This window comes from Galeopterus variegatus, unplaced genomic scaffold (assembly GCF_000696425.1).
Source record: "Galeopterus variegatus unplaced genomic scaffold, G_variegatus-3.0.2 Scaffold1211, whole genome shotgun sequence".
In the NCBI taxonomy this organism is placed as follows: Eukaryota; Metazoa; Chordata; class Mammalia; order Dermoptera; family Cynocephalidae; genus Galeopterus; species Galeopterus variegatus.
The window spans coordinates 66,356-88,983 of record NW_007727322.1 but is presented as its reverse complement, the minus strand read 5'-3'; the positions used below and the strand labels follow the sequence as shown (position 1 = coordinate 88,983).

General features: G+C 42.9%; 1 pseudogene; it reads left to right on the top strand.

Moving 5' to 3' along the window:
- The window catches only part of LOC103592752, a 61,790-nt pseudogene that overhangs the window by 2,708 nt on the left and 36,454 nt on the right, over positions 1–22,628 (top strand).

Here is a 22,628-nt window from a genome sequence, read left to right as displayed (position 1 = left end):
AGGGTTAAGATCCCCTTACCGGTCATCTTTTTAAATAAATAAATAAATAAATAAAAGAAGGTTCTTTGGAAGAGGAGAGTCTTCAGTGAAAGTTTAGCAAGAGGAGTTGGACAAACACCCTCACTTGGTGGCAATGACCCACGGTGTAAGAGCTGGGAAAAGAAGTCCAGAAACTGGGAGTCTCAGTAGACAGACATTATGGCAATTTGGAAATTGTAATCTAATGATATATATATATTTTTTTCCCTTTTTGTCTTTTTTTACTGACCGGTAACTGGATCGCAACCCTCAGTGTCGCGCCCGTACCGGGGACCGGCAACGGGATCGCAACCCTTGGTGTTGCGCCCGCACCGCGCTCAGCCAGTGAGCGGGAACTGGTCTCCACATGGGATCTGAACCCTCGGCGGGAGCTCCCAAGCGGCACACTCTCCAGTGCACCACTGGGCCGGCCCTCTAATGATATTTTTGACATATTTATCTATAGGAGGGAGATTGGTAGGGGAGGTAATTTGTGAATCCAAAACAATAGGAAATCTTAACCTAATTTAGTAAAGAACCTGATCTGTTGCATGTTTTTATTTGGTCTTTTGAATAGAAATTTTTTTCAAGTTTTAAAAAAATTAAAATGTAAAAATTATTTTTAACTTGCAGGCTGTACAAAAACAGTCAGTGGACTGGATTTGGCCCACAGGCTGTAGTTTGCCCCTCCCTGGGCTAATATATAACATTCCAACATTTTATATATAAAATCATGCACTTTACTACACCCCTAATTTTTCAAAAATAAGATGGGAAGATAGGATTTGAGGAGGAAAGGGGATGCAAAAATCTGTTATCAGTTTTGGTCTAAAACGGAATATTTGATTAAAAAACACATCAGAAGTTGTTGGATTAGTGTAATTTCCTTTTTGTCTTTTGTTTAAGGCTATCTCTGCCAAGGGTGATGTTAGAAAATTCTGTTCTGATGAGGAAGTAATGAGATCATTTTCGTTACCGCTGACACACGACGTCTGTGATAGCAACCTTGACCAGCAGCCAGGCCTTGGAGGACTTGAACACTGGGGGATTGATTGGTTTCTTTAATGTTCTTTAACTCCCGATGCTGCTGTTTGCAGCATGAAAAGCCCGTGTGCCCGTGTGCGTGCGTTAGAGAGGGAGAGAGAAAGGAGGCGGCGGCTGTGGGGGAGCATAAGGGCTCTTTTCTCTCCTACACGCACTAATCCAGGCTTTGCTTTGTTTCAGCTTTTCGTTGCGCAGTCTGCAGACCATCATGTGTTACTTATGCTCAGCCTGCAGATGCCTCCACCAGAAGTAAAACAGGCTGCAGTGGTCAGTCCCACAGCAAGGTGGGCAGGCATATAGCCCCAGAGACCCAAGAAATTACAGTTAAAAATTGGGGAGCATTCACCTGAAATGGCTAGGAAGGGATGGGAAAATGCCATCTGCCTAGGAAGACTTGACACTGTTCCCAGTTTCTCACTGAAATACAGCCAGTCCTTGATTGCTAAATCTAATTCTTTCCTGAAAGTGTGCCAAATAACCATCTTCTAGAGTGTGGGAGCCTTATCTTTTTGTTATTGTTTTTGTTTTGGTGGCTGGCCGGTAAGGGATTCTGAGCCCTTGACCTTGGTGTTATGACACGGTGCTCTAACCAAGTGAGGCACCTGGCCAGCCTAGTCTTATTGTTTTTTTTTTTTTTTCCTTTTTTGTCTTTTTTCGTGACCGGCAACGGGATCGCAACCCTCGGTGTCGCACCCGCACTGCGCTCAACCAGTGAGCGGACCAGTCTGTATATGGGATCCGAACCCTCAGCGGGAGCGCCGCCACACTCCCAAGCACCGCACTCTACTGAGTATGCCACCGGGCCGGCCCTAGTCTTATCTTTTTAAGTGGGAAAAATAATAGTGCTTCCCTGGCCACCTAAAACCTCAACTACTTTTATTCTGAAAGTTAAAAGAAACACACTAAAAGACTCTTAAACATCTATGTAAATACCCACTAAGAATTTCTGAATAAAATAAAGCTATTTAAAGCATCGATGACATAATAGCTAATGAACTCATTAGTGGATCTCTTTGTAGGAAGAATACAATGTTACTGAGCAACGTCAGTTACAAATTATATATTTCTCAACACTGTACAGCGAACATGTACAGCAGTAATGAAATAATATGATAAAAGTATTAAATATTCTTTCTACCCTGGACCCAGAGGACTCTAATATGGGAACTACGAAGGGCTTTATCTTTGGGAGAGGTAGGAAGATGCTAGCCCTTTACATCCTGTAACCTGGGCACAGAGCTACTTAATACACTCACTTGTTCAGGCGTGTACACTCCTAACAGTAGATTTCAGATCTGGAATATTTGATCAGATTTGGGTGAATATTCCTGCAAAAAGTAGCATATTTTCTGTATAGTGCAAGTTTAGATAACAAGACTTGTATATTTGTAGACACAGAACATGACCAAAACATACCAATCAACATAAACTAGTACCAACAATCAGCCTAAAGCCTGAACTTGGAAATAGCTTCTAAGAACAAGGCTGTCTTAGTCCACTTTGTGTTGCTATGACAGAATACCTGAGACTGGGTAATTTATAAAGAAAAGAAGTTTATTTGACTCATGAATCTGGAGGCTTCCTGCCTCTGTCACCGCATGGTGACAAGGACAGGTGTAACTTCTGGGGGTGAGAATATGCAGCATGGGGGTCGTTGAGTAGAGTGACTGAGAAACATGCTCAGATCAAGATCTGGGGGAAGGAGGCATTAGCGAATGGCTTGGGGGTTCCAGGTTATCATTTGAGAGAGATCTTATCATCTCATGAACTACAAATGTGTAATCTGTGCGCTGTGTGCAGGGCATTCCACCAGGGACTTGAGATGTGAGGCGATAAAGGCAGAGCGTTACCGCACTTAGGAGGTGATGATCCAGATGTGGGGACAGGCAGGGTGGCCCCTCCCTGTCTCTGCCCACCTCGGAGACCGCTCACAACATTGCCTGGTCAAGGGAGTGTGTGCTGGGTGTATTATGAATTCTGGGTTCCAGGAGAAGGAAACTGAGGCAGAGTCTGGGGAATGGCTTGTTCAGAGCTGGGAGCAGCGACTGGCCATGGAGCTGAGAACCCAGAGCCTGGGGCTCTGCCCTGGGAGTTCTGTGCTTGCACGTGTTGCTTCTGCTGATGTTGATGGTGGGCACTGCTGGGTGGAAGGAAGGCTCGAGCAAAACAGGAACCCATAAGAAAGCAAGACTTAATTCTACACCCATCCCGAGTTCATGATCATCGTTGCCACCTGGCTTTACAAAGGACTCTGCAGAAAGCCCCTCTAGTGGCTGGCAGAGTGACGCATAACAGCAATTCAAATTCCTGCCCTTATCTTTCACAGCCACACCGCTCACTGGGAACAGCACTGGCTCCCAGAGGAGACGGCCTGGCAGACCTTCCGTTTTTCTCTGGTTTCTACTTCTCATGACAAAGCCTGCCCCAGGCCTCCAGGAAAACAGCACTACCTGCCTTAGGAGGTGCCTGGCATGGGGCCGACATCCCGGGGAGACTGGCGGGGCTCCAGCTGCTTCTGGAAACATCTTGGTCTGCCCTGCCTGGCCTCAGAAAGGAAGAGGGAACAGAGGAGCTAAAGGCCTTTGTCTGGGGTCGCTGCCCCTCCCTGCAGTTTTTGTGAGATGACTGTCCCCAGTCATGCCCAGTTTTTTTTTTTTTTGTAAGGGGATCTTAACCCTTGACTTGGTGTTGTCAGCACCACGCTCAGCCAGTGAGCAAACCAGCCATCCCTATATGGGATCCGAACCCGGGGCCTTGGTGTTATCAGCACTGCACTCTCCCGAGTGAGCCACGGGCCAGCCCAGTCATGCCCAGTTGTTGGTGTGCTTGTTGGAATTATTCAACAACCATTTATTGAGCACCTGCTCTGTGTCACCTGCTAGGCACCAAGCCATGTGTCAGATACAAAAACTGAAGGGCATGGCCCCTGCTTTCCACAAACCAGTCTCCAGTCCTCACGTGGAAATCCTGCTCTTCTCCAGTGGATCTCGGCTGCCCTGCTTCCTACACCTGCTCTGAAAAGCTCTCAGACCAACGCTGAAAGCGCAGGAGAGGCTTTGCCCAGTGTCAGCCGATACCTACAGAGTTCTTACTATCTGGTTCTCATCCAGGCACGGTGCTGACGATTTTATATGACTTATTTCATTTCTCACAGAAATAGCAGGTAGGTGCTATGATCATGATCCCCACTTTACAGATGAGGCAACTGAGGCACAGAGAGGTTGAGAAACTAGCTGTCGGTCTGGGGCCCACAGACCCTTCAAATCTGTTGTGCAGACTGGGCCACAAACTCCTCACATGCAGGTTGCAAGCTAGGTAATAGGCAAAGATCTTGGGAGCTGTGGGTAAAAATTAATAAGCTTTATTCAGATGCAGGCTCAGGTAGCTAGCAGCAGCCGCCCTACTGGCCTCCCAGGGTGTCCCAAGGGCACTGTGGATTAGACCCCGTGGGTCATTTATACTTTGCGAGTCAGATAACCAAAGAACACCTGGACGCACATGCGCAATTACATCAGACAATAACCAAGGGACACCTGGGTGCACGTGTGCATACTTACATTAAACAGGCTAGGTCATGCTCGGCAAGATTCCAAACATCTGAGGGATCCTCATCATTTATATTTCAATTTTCCTTACACTAGCCCAAGGATACGCGGTTGGAACATGGTAAAATCCAGAACACACAGCACTGTGTTGTCCTTGCTTCCCTGTGCTGCGGGGCTGGGAGCTTGTAGCTCGATAGGCTGCAGGTTTGGCCAATGGGAGGGACTCAGATGTGTGAATAAGACACACCTGCTGCAGCCCACGTGGGGACTGGCCTAAAGGAAGGATGTCTGTCAACCAGCTGCAGAGTTAGGTGACCTGTGATGGCTCTGAAGCATGTATTGGGACAGGTGTGTATCATAGGACAATGGAAACATCTAGGAACAAGAAATACATGAAAACTCAGATGGGTGACCAGGTGATCACCATCAGAGAGGTGTAAGGGCAGGTAATTCTGGGACAACAGGGAGCCAAGCAAGGACCCTGACCACCGGGCAGACTATTGATGCAGGATCTCGGGTGCTAGGATTCAGGGTCCCAGTAACTAGTGCTGCTTTTCTCTTTCTGAGTTTTGATTGAGAGAGAGGAATCAGGCAATGGAGGCCAAAATATCACCTTTCTTATTGATAATGCTTATTCTGAAGAATGTGGCTGATGTCTGTAGATGAGGGAGCTTCCCAATACCAAACCCCAGAATAAGGTGCACGTACTGGCACCCCAGTCCCTGCCACAGCAGCACTTGGCCATCCTGGGTCTTTTCCATTGGGGACAGGTATATATCAGCACATGACAGAAGGGAGAGCTGGGCTCGTGCTGTCGATGGGCAAGCTGGCCTCACAGAAGACGCTGGGGAGCTGAGCGAGGCAGAGCGCCATGGGTGGGACTCAGAGGCGGTGCGACAGAAGCTGCAGGCACTGGCGCAGGGTCAGCCACTTGACATGGAGGAAAGGGCAGGAAGCTGGTGACAGTGTTGCAAGGTAAGTTTCTACATGTGGGGCCAAATTCTCAACCAGGAGGTCACCAACTGCAGCAGCCTGCTGCTTGGTGGCTCTCTATCCACTCTTACCCCGCCGTTGCTCATGTGCTGCACAACAGCTGGGACGTTCAAAGCTCAGAACACAGCAGCACCCGTCTACAAACACCCTTCCGGTGGCTGCCACTGCACGGCCCACCAGGCTCCATGTTGCCTGCCCTGCCTAGCCTCTCCTTCTCTGTCCTCTCTTAGCTGCAGCCACACCCCCCTGTTCTGGTCCCTTGGACACTCTAAGGCTCATTTCTGCTGCAGGACTTTCATATCAGTCCTTCCCTTGAACTGTGAGCCAATCATAACAGATTACTCCACAATTTAGTGGCTTTAAACAACCACTATTTTATTAACTATCGCAATGATTTTGTGGGTCAGAAATGTGGGCAGGGCTCAACTAGGCAGTTCTCTTCCATATGGCACTGATGTGGGTCACATGCTCGTGTTCAGCTGGTGGCTGCTCCTGTCTGGAGGGTCTAAGACAGCTTCACTCACACATCTGGACCTTGGCAGGGATGTCCGGAAGGCTCTGGGAGGTTCTGGAAAGTTGGACTCTGTGGGCCCCCTTGCCCTCTCCAGGCATTCTCAGGGTTTCCTCCTGTGGTCACTCCAGCAGGGGAGTCAGACTTCTCACCCAGCAGCTCAGGGCTCCTAGGTAGAGGGTCCCAAGACACAGGAAGTGGAAGCTTCTAGTGTTTCACAGCCTGAAAACTGGCCTAGCATCGGTCCTGCCACATTGTATTGGTCAAGGTGGTCAGGTGCCAGCTGGACTCAGGGGAGGGGCCATACGCCCCCCTCTCTATGAAAAGAGAGGCAAACTCTTTAGTTTTCCAGAGTCTGAAGTGTTCTCCTTCCAGATCTCTACATGCCTGGCTTTTTCCTGATTCAGCCTCTGCTCAGATGTCATCCCTGGCCCTCGTCTATAAGGGGCATGCCACACTGCCCCCCCCGCCCTTGTGCTCTCACCTCTACCGTTTGCACCTTTGATGGTCTTCATAGCTCTCACTACTGTTTGAACTGAATTTGGTTATTCGTCTTTCCTCCCTGAAATCTAAGCAGCACAGGAGCAGGCACCTCATCTTCTTCACCGTTCCATCCAAGGGCCGGGAGCGGTGCACATCACAGGCACCCACAAGCATCTGTGGGATGAATGAACAGCACAGAACTGGGCGGAGGGGTGGCTTGATCGGGATGTGTGACCAGCAGCTTTGTTTTCACAGAGAAACTCCAAAGCTCTGGCGTTCAGACCAGCATTCCTGTCCCCCAACTGTCCCCCAGCAAGGAACAGAGCCTTCAGCTGTCGTGACTATATGGCATGCTGAGAGCAAGGGAAGGTCACGTGTGAGGAAACACGGATCTGGTAGGAGCCAGAATGGAAGAGAGATATGAGGGCATTTCTCTGTGTCCCACACCACCAGGGCCAAGTCTAGTCTAGGCCAGAGGTAGGTGGGGAGGGGAAGGGATGTTAAGGAAATGAACAGAGGAATGTCTGAATGCAAAGGAAAATGATGAAACACTGTCTAGTTTCAGCATTAAATGAGCATATTAAAATATCAGAGGGCATGTAGCCAGACACCAGCCTCAGACCATGCACTGAATGGTTGGACACCGATGCTGGTCTTCCTGCTCAAAATCCCAGAACCTGGACCACTGACCCCACCACCCCTGGACAGCTACCAGCCACTGCCTCAGGGAGGCATCCCTGCCTGCCTTGCTTCTCTGCATCTAGCTCAGTTCCAAGTCTGCAGTGGGCTCTGATAATTGGCTGAGTCACATTACATGCCCATGGCCTAGCTGCAAGGGAGTACTGGCACTTTCAACCAGACCTTTGCCTCTCTGCAGGGTTCATAAGGTCAGAGTTCCCAAAAGGTAAGGGATTAGACTCTGCACAGCCACATAAATGGCAAATGGCAGAGACAGGGTGGGAAGTGACAGCAAAGTCTGGTCATTGCCAGGATTCCTCCATCACAGAGTGCAGGAGGACACATCAGGAGCACGCTTACCCACTATGTGCTCACTCTGGATCTGGTGGGAGAGGCCATCGGATTGGATCAAGCAGGCTGTGGTGGATGGGATAGCAGGTGAGTTCCTCCTTGGACATCAGTGCCTTGAAGGGGGATTGGCAAACCCTGGAGAAACCAAGGGAGCCAAAGCAAAAGACCCATAGTACACCCCAAAAGGGGAAGCTGCCCAGACACTTCTATGCATCAGACAAATGCTACCGATTCCAAATCCCACTGGGGCTCTGGGAAGGGCAAGACTTATGCTAGCCAGCAACTCTCAAAGTCAGGGGCTGTTAACCTAGCCTGCATGTTGAAATTACCCGAACAGCTTTAAAATATACTGATGCCTGCATCCCTGTCCAGAAACCCAGATTTAATGGGTCTGGGGTGCAGCATTGGGATTTTTTTTTAATTGAAGTAAAATTCCCATCATGTAAAATGAATCATTTAAAATGAACAATTTGGTGGCATTTCACAATGTTGTGCAACCATCACCTGTACCCAGCTTCCCAGTTATGGAATGGGCATCCCATACCCATTAAGCAGCCACACTCTGTCCTCTCTTCCCCAGCCTCTGGCAGCAACAATTCTGCTTTCTGACTCTCTGGATTTACCTATTCTGGATATTTTATATGAATGGAGCTATATGCAACGTGATGTTTTCTGTCTGCTGTTTTTCATGTTGCATAATGTTTTCAATGTTTAATCCATGTTGTAGCATATGTCAATACTTCATTTATTTCTATGGCTGAATAATAAACTATTGTAAGGACACACATTCTGTTTATCCACTCATAAGCTGATGAACATTTGGGTTGTTTTCTTTTTTTTTGGCTATTTTGAAGAAAGCTGTGATGAATATTTGGGTACAAATTTTTGTTTGAATATCTTGTTTCAATTCTTTTGGTTATATACCTAGGAGTGGAATTGCTGGGTCACATGGTAACTCTGTCTTTAAGTTTCTGAAACTCTACCAGGCTGTTCTCTACAGAGGCTGGACCATTTTACAATCCCACTGGTAATGTTCCAATTTCTCTACATCCTTACCAACGGTTATTATTTTCCTTTTTTAAATTATGGCATCCTAGTGGGTGTAAATTGGTATCTCATTGAGATTTTGATTTACATGTCCTTAATGATTAATGTTGCTGAGCATCTTTTCATTTGCTTGTTGGTCATTTGTATATTTGGTGAAATGTCTATTTAAGTTCTTTGCCCATTTTTTAATTGGATTGTTGGTCTTTTACCTTTTTTTTTTTTGCTGAGTTGTAAGAGTTCTTTATATACTCTGGATACTAGACCTTTAACAGATATATTATGTGCAAATATCTTCTATTTTGTAGATTGTCTTTTTACTTTCTTGATAGTATCCTTTGATATTCAAAAGTTTGTAATTTTGATGGAGTCTGATTTATCTATTTATTTTTTTGTTAACTGTGCTTTTGGTGTCATCTCTTAGAATCCATTGCCAAACCAACAATCATGACAATTTACTCCTACATTTTCTTCTAAGGTTTTTATAATATTCACTTTTACACTTAGGCCTTTGATACTTTTTGAGTTAATTTTTGTATATGCTGCAGGTTAAGCACAGGCATTTTTTTTTTCTTTTTGTCTTTTTTTCGTGTCCGGCAACGGATCGCAACCCTCAGTGTTGTGCCCGCACCTCGCTCAGCCAGTGAGCGGGAACCGGTCTGCATGTGGGATCCGAACCCTCGGCGGGAAGCGCCAAGCGGCACACTGTAGCAGTGTGCCACCGGGCCGGCCATTAAGCACAGGCATTTTTAAAAGCTTCTGTAATGATTCTGCTGGCAGCCGAGGTTGCAAATCACTGCTCTGAAGAGCTGAGGAGGAAGGACTGGAGGATATAGTTGAACATGAAGTGTATTTATAGATGTATATTTGGAGAAGCTGTAATGAAATTGGCTGAAAGACAAGAGTTGGTCAGTTTGCTTTGAAGAGAATCAAGTTTGCTCATCAAAGCCTTAGAGGGGTAGTTGCAGGAGTCAGGGGCTCCCTCCTCTGACTGCCTGTGCTTAGGGGACTCTCTTGAGTAGCTGGAGTCCAGTTGGGAGGGCACAGCACTAAACCAGTGGCTCCAGCTGTGGAAGGAGAAACTGGAACACACATGTCCTGAAATTTGCTCTGGTTCATTGGCAGGTAGATATCAAGCAAGTAGCAAGTCTCCCTATGCCTGTTCCCAGTGAGAATGTTGACTCTAGATCCCCATTTCTTACAACTCAGGGTTACCTGTTACATTAAATGATTTTGTATTACAAAGTCTGCTGACTGCTGAGAGCTATTCCATGCACTCACATAGGGGTTACGAGTCTTCCACACACTAAAATATACTTGAATACAAGTAATTTCATTGTTTTTTAATGATTCAGAAGAAACTTTGTCATTTACAGTGCCTTAGATCATCTCTCAAGGCCTGTGAAGAGACCACATGCATTAGAACCACACTGTGTGCTTGCTAAAAATGGAGATTTGGAGGCCCTTATCCAGACCAGTGAAACTGAATCTCTGGGATCAGAGACCAGAAATTTATATTTTAAAACACACCCCTGTGTTTAAAAACGTGGCCGTCGTATGCATTGCTTGGGAAGTGCTATGCTTCATCACTATGAACACCCAGAGTCACTGTGTTGAAGCTGTCAATCCTAAATTGATAAAGCCTAAATTGCTTTTTAAAATTCACCTACAAATTTTTAATTGATATATAATAATTGTACATATTCATGTGGAGCTCTGTAATATTTCAGTACGTATATACAATGTGTAATGATCAAATCAGGTTAACCATGTTCATCACCTTAAACATTTCTTTGTGTAGGAACATTCAAAATCCTCTCTTCTAGCTAATTAAAAGTACACAATAAATTGTTAATTAGTCATCCTACGGTGCTATAGAACACTAGATCTTATTTCTCCCCCTTTTTGGGTGGGATTTGCTATGTTGCCCAGGCTGGGCAACAGTGACTGTTCACAGGCATGATCCTACTATTCATCAGCATGGGAGTTCTGACCTCCTTTTTCGACCTGGGCTGGTTCACCCCTCCTTAGGCAACCTGGTGATTTCCCGTTCCTGGGAGGTCACCATATTGGTGCCCAACTTAGTGTGGACGCTGGACCAGCATAACGCACAACAGCCCACAACTCCTGGGCTCAAGCATCCTCCAGCCTCAGTCTCTGGACTAGCTGCAGCTACAGGTGTGTGTCACCACACCTGCCTTATTCTTCCTATCTAGCTGCACTTTTTTTTTTTTTTTCCTTTTTGTCTTTTTTCGTGACCGGCAACGGATCGCAACCCTCAGTGTCGTGCCCATACCGGACCAGGACCGGCCACGGGATCGCAACCCTCGGTGTTGCACCCGCACCTCGCTCAGCCAGTGAGCGGCCGGTCCGTATGTGGGATCCAAACCCTCGGTGGGAGCACCACCGCGCTTCCCAAGCGGTGCACTATAGCAGTGCGCCACTGGGCCGGCCCTAGCTGCACTTTTGTATCCATTAACCAACCTCTCACTATCCCCCATTCCCTACTCTTCCCAGCCTCTGCTAAGCACAGTTCTGCTCTCTACTTCTATACAATCAACTTTCTTGGCTTCCATATATGAGCAAGAACGTGTGGTATTTCTCTTTCTGTTCTTGTCTTATTTCACTTAACATAATGTTTTCCAAGCTCATCCATGTTGCCACAAATGATAGGATTTCAATCCTTTTTATGGTTTAGTAGTATTCCATTGTGTATATATACTATATTTTCTTTATCCATTCATCTGTTAATAGACACTTAGGTTGATTCCATATCTTGGCTATTGTAAGTCGTGCTGCAGTAAACATGGGAGTGCAAATATCTCCTTGACATACTGATTTCCTTCCCTTTGGATATATACCCAATAATGGGATTGCTGGGTCATATGGTAGTTCTATTTTTAGTTTTATGAAAAGCTCCATGCTGTTTTCCATAATGTCTGTACTAGTGTACGTTTTCACCAATAACAAATGCTGGTGAGGTTACGGAGTTCCCCTTTCTCCACATTCTCTCCAACATTTGTTATTTTTTTGTCTAAGCCTAAATTGTTTTGATTGACAAATATTGGAAATAATTCCTTCACTAAAGAATTATTATAAGTCTTTAACTTGTAATTTGCACATTTGCCTAAAAATAGGGGATATAAAGTTCAATTACATAATATCCTAGCAAAGTACATCATTTTTTATCTGAAAATGCATTCATATATTTATTCCAAAATGGTATGAAAATATTTTTACCCAAATGATTTTGTATCTTCACCTTTTCCTGCTTTCATGAGAATAATTCCGTCCTCTCCCATTTTATTTTTCTGCACCTCCGTGTTGGGCAGCGTTGTTTCTGCCAGACAGTGCTCTCCTGCCAGTGCCCTGGGCAGAATCGAAATTCAGATTGCCGTCCACCAGGAAAAATTCTCACAGCTCTATCAGCTGCGTTTGTTTATTATCCCAAGGATATTTTTTCATCCTCAGAAGTGACAGCTAAATTGGAAATAATCTGGACTTCTCAGATTGTTTTGAAGAAAACCATTTATTTTGATGTACCTTTGAGCTGTCATAATTTGCGAGAGCTCTAGAACAAACCTGGAACATTGTGGAAGACAGCAGAGGTCGGGGTGAATTCCTGTGCATGGTGCTCCGTTTCCTCAGATATAAGTTATCAGTTGGGCAGGAGCACCAGCCCGGTGGTAGAGGCCATTCCACCCAATATAGACATGTCATGTGAGGCACTGCATCTGAGATGCCTGGAGAGCTCAGGCTTGATTCTGCTAAAAATCCAAATGTGGAGGTCCACTCCAGGGGGTGGTCTACAGCAGCTAGTGATTCCAGACAGCAGGCAGCAATGTGGCATGAGCCGGAGCTGCACCATGATTCTGGAGAATATGTACATTCATGGCATTATCCCACCAAAGGCCAGGGAAGGCAGGAAATAGGCAGTGACACCCAAGGGAACAGTTTTGGGAACACAGCCAAGCAGGCTAGGTTCAGGGCAGGACACAGGCCTTGAGGTCAAATGGGGTGGAGTCATGGGAAATGGGAATTAAGGCTAAAGTCTGGGCAAATGGGCCAAGCAGACATTATGTTCCAGGAACCCGGTGGGTCAATTTGTATCTACTGTCACACTGGGCTTGACTGGAATTCCTAGCCAGAAACCTAAGAGGTGCTAGCCACTCAATGGCTGGATGAATCCTTTGCAAGTAGTATTAATGCATGATTTAGAAAGGGATTTGAAAAGAGAAGAACATCAACAAATCAAGGCTTCCCAATATTTCAAAACACTGTATTGAATTTTGCCCAAACTAACTATAGCTTCAGGAGCGGGAGATTTTTAGCATCTGAGAGAGCTCCTTGGTTTCTTTTGATGTTTCTTCTCTTTCTCTCTTCTCTCCTCATTCCTTTTATCCTCCAGTTAAAAGTGCTGAGCTGGCTCTCCGGTTGGATCCCTCTTTTGCTTCCTGGTGGTTCCCCTCATCAGTCACTGCTCCAGGACAGTGGAAACCCTCAGGGGACACTTTCTTCTCGTGCACATTTCCCTCGTATTTCTGTCTCGTTCCAGAATCTCATTTCCTTCTCTTGAGGCCTATTCTTGGGCCCCTCATTTGCATATTTACCCAGATGATGAGCGCTGTCATCCTTCAACCCATTTCCCTGCCTGAATCTTCCCCGCGGCCGGCTAGGGGATTGACAGGCGGTTCCCATGCATAGGTCTGGGCCTCACTCAGGAATTACATCCGCAGCCTTATCCCCAACATCCAGTCCACTCTGTGTGGGACAAGCCCAGGGTGCTCGCACAGCTCCATGTCACAGGACTCCCTTCTCCTGGTGCTGGCCCAGTCCACACTCTTGGGACCCCATCGTGGTTCACTTTCCATGGTTTTTCCAATTTCTCTACTGACTGCTTCAAGTTCCCTGAAGAACCTACATTTTTCTTATTTATTTATTTCATTGAAAAATCATTGATTATACATATCTGTGGGGTACAGATTTGAGTATCAATTACTTTTGTACAATGTGTGATGACCTAATCAGGATAATTAGCACGTCCATCATCACAAAATGTCATCATTCCTTGCGTCCATTGACAATCTAAGTTTTTCTGTGAAGCAAAGGTACTTGGCAATTGTCCTGGTTCCCTCTCTAGTTCTTGTTAATTCCGTCTTTGAGGTAGGAAGGCTTAGATGGACCAGCTTCTCTTCCTGGAGCCCTAATCACTAGCTGGTCATCTGGTGCTTCCCGAACAACCTCCCAGAGTGACCACTCTCTCTGCCCACAGCTCCAGGACTCCTGGCACTGTGTCCTACTCTCCTGATATTAATGCTTTTTTGTTAACCACATCTGAGCTTGCCATGTTTTTTTGGACATTCCCGACACATTATTTAATCACTTTTTTGCTGCTGTTTCTATTTTAATTAATTAAATAATAATTATTTATTTTAGTTTGGTCCATGTAAAATGCCCCAGCCATCCAGCTGTCCAGTTTTCCCTTCCTGTGTTGCTTGTGTTTATAGTGGTCCCCATGGTTTATAAGTAAAAGAAACTGATGCTGGGGTGTATCATATTGCAATGAGTAATTGATTGGCCAGTAGAATCTCCAGATCTCAGAAATAGGCCGAAGTCCAGCTTCAGAGTGGCCATTCACTTGGCAAGTTGTCTTCCAGAAAGTGGACCCTCTAATCTGCTGTTCACCTTGGCGAGATAGTTGCAAATGACTGTGCAGTTCCCACCCTGCCCCTTGCCATGGAGTGGCTTCCCTGTAGACGTCAATAGAAATCTCATCCTGTGTTTATTTTCTGTTGCTTACAACAGAATACCTGACACTGGGTAACTTATAAAGAAATGGAATTTGTTTCTTATGGTTTTGGAGGCTGGGAAGTCCAAGGCTGGGGTATGTACTTCTTGGTGGGGACTGTACAGAGTCCCATGGCGAGGATGGTATCACATCACAAGCACTGAACAAGAGCGTTTTTCTGCATTTTCTTCCTGTCCTTATCAAGCCCGCTGTCTACTCCCTGATAACTCATTAAGACACTGACCCATTAATTCATGAATGGATTAACCCATTCATGAGGGCAGAGTCCTCATAATTCAATCACCTCCTAAAGGCCCCACCTTTCAAATACCATATTGGGGATTAAGTTCCAACATACGTTTTGGACTGACAGTATTTTCAAGGCTTTTTACACTTTTATTACTAGCACTCTGTAAAAGGTCCTTCTAGCTCCAACCCACTTTCTGGTCCCAAAGTCATTCTCTCATGTTTAGTTTTTTGTTCTTGTTTTTGTAACAAAACACCCCACTGTGTTCTAATGTGGTTGCATAACAAAGTAGCCCAAAATTTGGTGGGATAAGAAACCATTTATTACGCTCATAAATTCTGTGAGTCAGGAACTTGGACAGGCGCAGTAGAGATAACTTGTCTTTGCTTCTTGATTTAGGTACCCAGCTAAAAGACTTGAATGCTGGGACCTAGAAGCATCTGGAGGGTCATTTATTCCAATGAGGTGCAGTTGATGCTGGCTTTGATGTTGGAATCTTAACTGAGGCCATTAGCTGGAATGTTACACGTGGGCTCTCCAAGTGGCCTGAGCTTCTGTACAGCATGGTTTTGAAAATGACCATCCTGAAAGAGTGAGAGAGAACCAGGTGGAATTTATATTGTCCATTATGAATTACCTTTGGAAGTTTTGCAGCATATCTTTTGCCACATTCTAGTCATTAAGGAAGTCACAGAGGCCAGATCATATTCAAAGAGAGGGTAACTTTTGAAAATGTATCAAGCACCTGGAAAAGCATGTGGGACTAATATTGTTGTGAACATTAAAAATATACAATCAGCTATACCTGTCCTTTTTGGTATTGCTGTCACGTATTTTACTTCTACATGTATCATAAATCCCACAATACTATATTATTATTTTTGCTTTAAATAGTCAGTTGTCTTTTTAAAAAAAAACAAGAGAAGGAAAAGAAGATAATATTTTATATTTATTCTCTTATTTAACATTTTTAATATTCTTCATTGGAAGAGCAAATCATTCCCTGTAGACCTAGAATCAGTTCTCTGCAACCTGAAGAACTTTATTTGGCATTTATTGTAGAGTGTCTACTTTCAAAAAAATTATTTTAGTTTTCGTTTATCTGAAAATCCTTATTTCACCCTCAGTTTTGAGGAATATTTTAACTGGATGTACAGTTCTGGACTGACAGATTATTTTCTTTCAGTCCTTTTAAGATGTCATACCATTGACCTATAGCCTCCGTCCTTTGTGATAAATATCACCCATATCTTGAATCAATGTTTCTCTAAATGTAATGTGTCTTTTTTTCCTTATAAATTTTTCTCCTTGTCAATTTCAGTAATTTGTTTATTATATACCAAGGTGGAGGGGGTTTTTTGTTGTTGTGTTTTTGTATTTATTATTCTTGTGGTTTACAGAGTTTCTAAGACCTATATTTTGCTGTTTTTTACTATATTGAACAAATTTTTACCATTATTTCTTCAAGTTTTTATCTGCTTTCTCTTTCCTCTATTTCTGAGAATCTAATAACTCATATGTCAGATAACTTTATACTTTCCAACAGATCATTATGGTTCTGTCCATTTATTCCAATGTCTTTCTGTTTTTCAGTTTGAATAATTTCTATTAATCTCTCTTTAAGTCCACTTACCCTTTTTTCTATTATGCCCATCCAAAGAATTTTTATCTCAGATATTACAGAATATCAGAATTTCTAAACATTCTACAATTTCCATTTAGTTCCTTTCATAATTTTATTTCTCAGTATAGATTCCCCATCTGTTCACTTGTTATGTTGTTTCTTTTAGATCTTTGAACATCTTTATAATAAGGCTATGATAATTTAAAATCATTTTCTGCTAATTCCAACATCTGTATCATCTTGAAATCTGATTCTATTGACTGTTTTTATTATTATGTATCACATTTGCTCATTTCTTTGTATGTCCAGTAATTTTTTGATGTATGCTGGACATTGTGGGTGATACGGCATAGAGTCTTGATTCTTATTAAATCAATAAGTTCTGTTTCAGCAGATAAATTCTTTATATCCTGTCAGGTTGCTTTTATTCTTCTTGAGGGTGGAATTATTTTGATGTTGTCTTTAGTTCTAGAGCATTGCCCTTACTCTAGGGAAGGGGTCAGCAAGCTATTACCTGTTCACCAAAATCTGGCCCATAGCCTGTTTTTGTGCAGCCTGCAAAATAAGAATAGTTTAAATTTTTGAAAAGTTGAAAAAGAGAAAGAATAATAACATGTGACAGAGACTGTATGTGGACCACAAAGCCTAAAATATGTACTATTGGGTCCTCTGCAGAAGAGTTTGGCTAACTACACCTCTAGAGTATAGTACTGTCTCCTAAGTTGTGGCCTTTCTGGGGTCTCAATTAAATGGCCAAGTTACTTGATGAGGTCTCTTTAGTCTGTAATAGGCTGCAACTATAACATCTCCTAAGTGCACAAACGCTGGTGTCCAGCACGTAGTCCCACAGCAACTGTTCTTTTCTAAGCCTCATGGAACCTCATTTTACACATGTACAGCACAGCCCAGGATCCACAGGGAGCCCTGATGCAAACTTCAGGTGTCCTACACACCGGCGTGAGCTCCTTTATCTCATGAACTCTGTTCCGAGAGGTCTAGCAACTTCCACAGCTGTAGTGGACTGAATTATGTCCCCTCAAAACTCACTGAAGCTTAGTGCCCACTGTGACCATTAAGAGGGTGGGAAATCCTATTATGGTAATTGAAAGGTGGAGCCTTAAATAGGTGATTGGAAGCACTCTACCGAGTGCGCCACCGGGCCGGCCCAAAATAAAGCATTCTTTTGATTTCTACTTCTATATAATCATGAAAATACTTATGTTCAGTCTTGTTTGTAAATGAGTGTAATGGATTGAATTATGTACCCTGAAAACTCACTAAAGCTTAAATTGTGGCCCCCACTGTGACTGTTAAGAGGGTGGGAAATCCTATTATGGTAATTGAAAGGTGGAGCCTTAAATAGGTGATTGGATTGTAGGACTGTGCAGTAGTGAATGGATTAAAAATGGTGTCAGGGGTGTGGTTCTGAGGGCTTTAAAAGAAGAGGAGAGTCTGTCTTGCTCTCTCGGCTTCCACCATCTTGCAATGTGAGACCCCTAGGTTGCTGTCACCACCACCAGATGGACTTTGGATCACCCAGCCTCAGAAAATGTAAGAAATCAATTTCATTTTCTTTATAAATCACTCAGTTCCATATATTCTGTTATAGCAACACAAAAAGCACTAGTACAATGGCCCTCACCTCAAGTCTCTGCCCATCAGCTCAGTGAGACTGCCATGTCCTGCTCAGGCTCCATCTCTGCACCGAGGTCAGGAGTGTTTCCCTAAGTGGAAAGCCAGGCCAGCTTTGGGGTTTACCATACATATTTCCTTTCTCTCGAGGATGGTAGTTCCTCCTCTGCCCATTGTTCAGTACTTGAGAATAGTTGCCTTATACATTTTGTCCAGTTTTATAGTTGTTTGTTTTAGGAAGGCAATTCCAGTTATCCCGTTTTTGTCTAAAGTGGAAGTCCTTCGCTGGTATGTCCTTTAAGTATCTATTAATGTAGAAGCTCTCCTTCCATCTTCTTATTCTTCCCCTCGTAATTTATTTGTTGAAGAAACTGTATTATTTGCCAAGAAGAAAAACTGATTTTTTTTCTTGGTCTGGATTTCATAATGGTGATGGGTTATTCCATCAGAAGTCACACAGTGTTTGGTTCTCTCTCTTTTTTGCAATATTATAAACTGTTGTGCTTAACACCTACGTTCATTGGCTCGTTAGGGACGTGTCCTTACATTTTTTCAGTTTAGAAAGTTGATATCATAATACATAGACAATTTGGTGACCTAATTTTTTAAACTTAACCATATAGAATAAGACTTTTACTAGGTGTTTTGGTATCTAAATTAGAGAGGATCTTCTTTTTTCTTCTGGTGGCTGGCCCATGTGGAGATCTGGACCCTTGACCTCAGTGTCATAACACTGTGCTCTAATGAGAGGCTCTTCTTTTCTGGACAAGATCATTTTAAAAAGTCTCTTGGTGGCAATAAGATAGAAGCTATTAGACACCAGGAAACCTGCCCTTTATTTTTATTGCATACCATGCCAGATATAAGCCACATGTCTTCTGCTCCTTTGTCTTGTTTCTGTAACAGAATAGCTGAGACTAGGTAATTTATAAGGAGAAGAGGCTTATTTGGCTCATGATTCTGGGACAGCTGCATCTGGCACAGGCCTTAGGCTGCTTCTACTCATGGTGGACAGTGGCAGGGCTGCTGGCAGGTGCAAGGAGATCACATGGTTGTGTGTGTGTGTGTGTCTGTGTGTGTGTGTGAGAGAGAGAGAGAGAGAGCGAGAGAGAGAGAGAGAGAGAGAGAGAGAGAGAAGGTGCCATATTCATTTTAACAACCCCCTCTCTGTAGGAATTCCTTAGAGTTCATTCACTCCCCAAGGAGGGCATTAACCTGCCCCCACGGCCCCAAAACCTCCTGTTAGGCTCCAGCTCCCAACACTGCCACACTGGGGATCAGATTTCAACATGAGCTTTGGGGTGACAAACATATCCAAACTATATCAGTCTGTAAGTGACAGTCTACCCTCATTCAAATAGTGTCTAAACCCCAGAACAGGTAGGGAACATTGATTTTGTAACTGAGGTAGGAAATCCTTCCCCAGATCTCAACCTCTGCAGGTATGACAGCATGACTGTTCTGAGATGAGGAAATATAGTAAATAAGTTTTTAAATTTCATTTATGACAAAAATTAAGGGTCTATATGTTAACCTAATTATGGTCTTTGATTTGAAATGCTGATGGAAAAACTTTTTCTCTAATCTTTTATAACATAAATAACTATATGTATATGTCCTGTAATATTTGATTATATATCTCTATCTACCTATGCATCTACTTACCCATCAACTGCCTGCCTGTCTATCGTTACATCCACCCATCTGTCTATCTATAAAGCTTATCTCCTGAAAAGGGCTCTAGATCTTGGCTTGTCTGCTTTAAGAACAAGGGGTAATAATTTAGATTACTGATCGGCTGGCTCATGCCCCTTCTTTCTCTCCCAAGAGTTTGAGTGTCAAGGTCTCAGCCCTAAAACCCCAAAGAGTATGAATCTGACTTTCTTATTCTTTCCCACCTCACATAAATGACAATAAATATATTTCCCCTATCCTTGTTTGTAATGGGAGTTGGTTTCTTGAAAATATATACTTCTCCTTTAAATAAAAAAATGAGAAAGAGAAAAAAAATAAGTAGAGCTATGGAGAAGAAAAGAGTATTAGAGTCTTATTTGTGTCAATTTTGTTTTGATTCTCATGAGAAGGAAAGAAGCTTCTGTTTGGGACTCAGGGTTGGGGGAAGGTCATAATCTCCACAGAGGTTATTTTCCTGAGTGCCTCCTTCATCCCAGATTGGTAAAAACCTTTCTTAAGTATCACTTGAGGTGACTGTATAATAATCTCTACAGACCCACTAGAGTTTGCTTAACTCTTCTATTAATGGTGAACATGTAAGCTGCTTGCATTATTCTACATCTATATATATTGCTGAGGTGAATACCGTTCAGCAAGGGAGCGAGGAAATGTGGTTTTCATCATTCTGGTCCCAGTGGAACAGGAGGCACCATGGGGGGTGGGAGTCCATGCTGGGTGAGCTAAACCTCAGTGTCTGCCAGCCGTGTGCATTTCTTTGCCTGAAGATCTATTCTATTCATGACGTGCTTTCGTTAAGGTCATTCAACCTTTGCCATAATTGCTGTTAGTATATTTCCCAGTTTGCTACTGGCTTTGAGTTTTTGAAAAGTCAAATGGTGAGTTTTTTGGTTGCGATTTTCTTTTTACCTGTTTTTATGCTTAGAAATCTCTCCCCATTGAGAGATAAGATACTCATTTATATACACACACAAACACACACACACTTTCGTTTTTAGAGCAGTTTTAGGTTTGTAACCAAATGAAGTGGAAGGTACAGAGATTTCCCTTATACCCCAGTCTCCACATCTGCACAGCCTCCCCCACTATCAAATCCCCCACCAGAGTGGCACGTTTGTTGCAATCAATGAACAATCAACTCACACGTCACTATCATCCAAAGTCCATAATTTACATTAGGGTTCACTCTCGGTGTTGTACATCCCATGTGTTTGGACAAATATATAATGACATGTATCCAACCATTGCAGTAGCACAAAGAGTAGTGTCACTGCCCTAAAAATCCTCTGTGCTCCACTTATTCGTCCCTCCCTCCCCCAACCCCTGGCAAGCACTGATCTTTTTACTGTCTCCACAGTTTTGTCTTTTCCAGAATATCATATGTTTGGAATCATACAGTCTATAGCCTTTTCAGAACAGTTTCTTGCATTTAGTAATATACATTGAAGGTTTCTCCATGTCTTTTCATGGCATGATAACTCATTTCTTTTTATCGCTGACTAATATTCTTTGTCTGGATATACCACCATCTATTTATTCATCTATCTACTGATAGAATCGTGGTTGCTTCCAAGTTTTGTAGTTACGAATAAATCTGCTATAAACATACATGCACAGGTTTTTGTGCAGACATGCATTTTTAACCCATTTGGGTAAATACCAAGAAGCACAATTGCTAGAATATATGGTAAGAATATGTTCAATTTTGGAACAAAACTGTGTTCCAGAGTAGCTGTCCCAGCAGCATTTGTTGAAAATGCTATCTTTGCTTTTGCTTCTTTGTCAAAGATCAGTTGAATATATTTGTGTAGATCTGTTTCCAAGCTCTCCATTCTGTTCTGTTGATCAATTTGTCTGTTCTTTCACCAGTATCACACTGTCTTGATTACCATAGCTTTATAGTAAGTTTTGAAGTTGGGTAGTGTCAGCCATCAAAATTCGTTTTTCTCCTTCAATATTGTGTTTGCTGCTCTTGGTCTTTTGCCTCTCTACACAAACTTTAGAATCATTTTGTAGATATCTACAAAATAACTTGCTGGGTTTTGGACTGGGATTACATTGAATCTATAGATCAAGTTGTGAAGAATTGACATACTGACAATATTGAGATTTCCTATTCATGTACATGGGATATCTTCATTTAGTTCTTCTTTGATTTCTTTCATTGGAGTTTGTAGTTTTCCTTAAATAGATATTTTGTTAGATTGATTCCTAAGTGTTCATGTTTTGGGGTGCTAATGTAAATGAAGTAGTGTTTTTAATTTCAAATTCCACTTGTTCATCATTGGTAGATAGGACAGTGACTAACTTTTGTATATTAATCCTGTATCCTGCAACCTTGCTACATCACTTATTAGTTCCAGGAGTTTGGGTGTGTTTTTTTGGTCAATTCTTTCAGATTTTCTACATAGACAATAATGTCATCTGTGAACAAAGACAGTTTTATTTATTCCTTCCTAATCTGTATACCTTGTATTTCCTTTTCTTGTCTTACTGCATTATCTGGGACTTTCACCAGGATGTTGAAAAGTGGTGGTGAGAGGAGACATCCTTGCTTTTTTTTCTAATCTGAGTGCTAAAGCTTCTAGTTTTCACCAATAAGCATGATGTTAGCTGTAGATTTTTCACACATTGTCTTTATCAAGTTGAAGAAGTTTTCCTCTATTTCTGGTGTGCTACATTTATATATTTTTTAGTGTCTTTCTTTCTTTTACTTTAAGACATTTAACTCTTTAATCCTTCTGGTATTGATTTTGATTTATGAGAGAAAGGTTTACATGAGTTTTTTTTTCTTTTGTTAATCAAACGTCTCAGTGACTTTTATTGAATAATTGAAAAATTAAAATTCTCAAAAGGTAAAAAGCTTTTTTTAAGAGAGGAGATTTTGAGTTTTTAGTCCCTGGTGCTTGACAACTCATATCCTCAAGTTAAATAGTGTTCAGAGATTAGTTTCAATATTTCAAAAGACCTATCAGAAA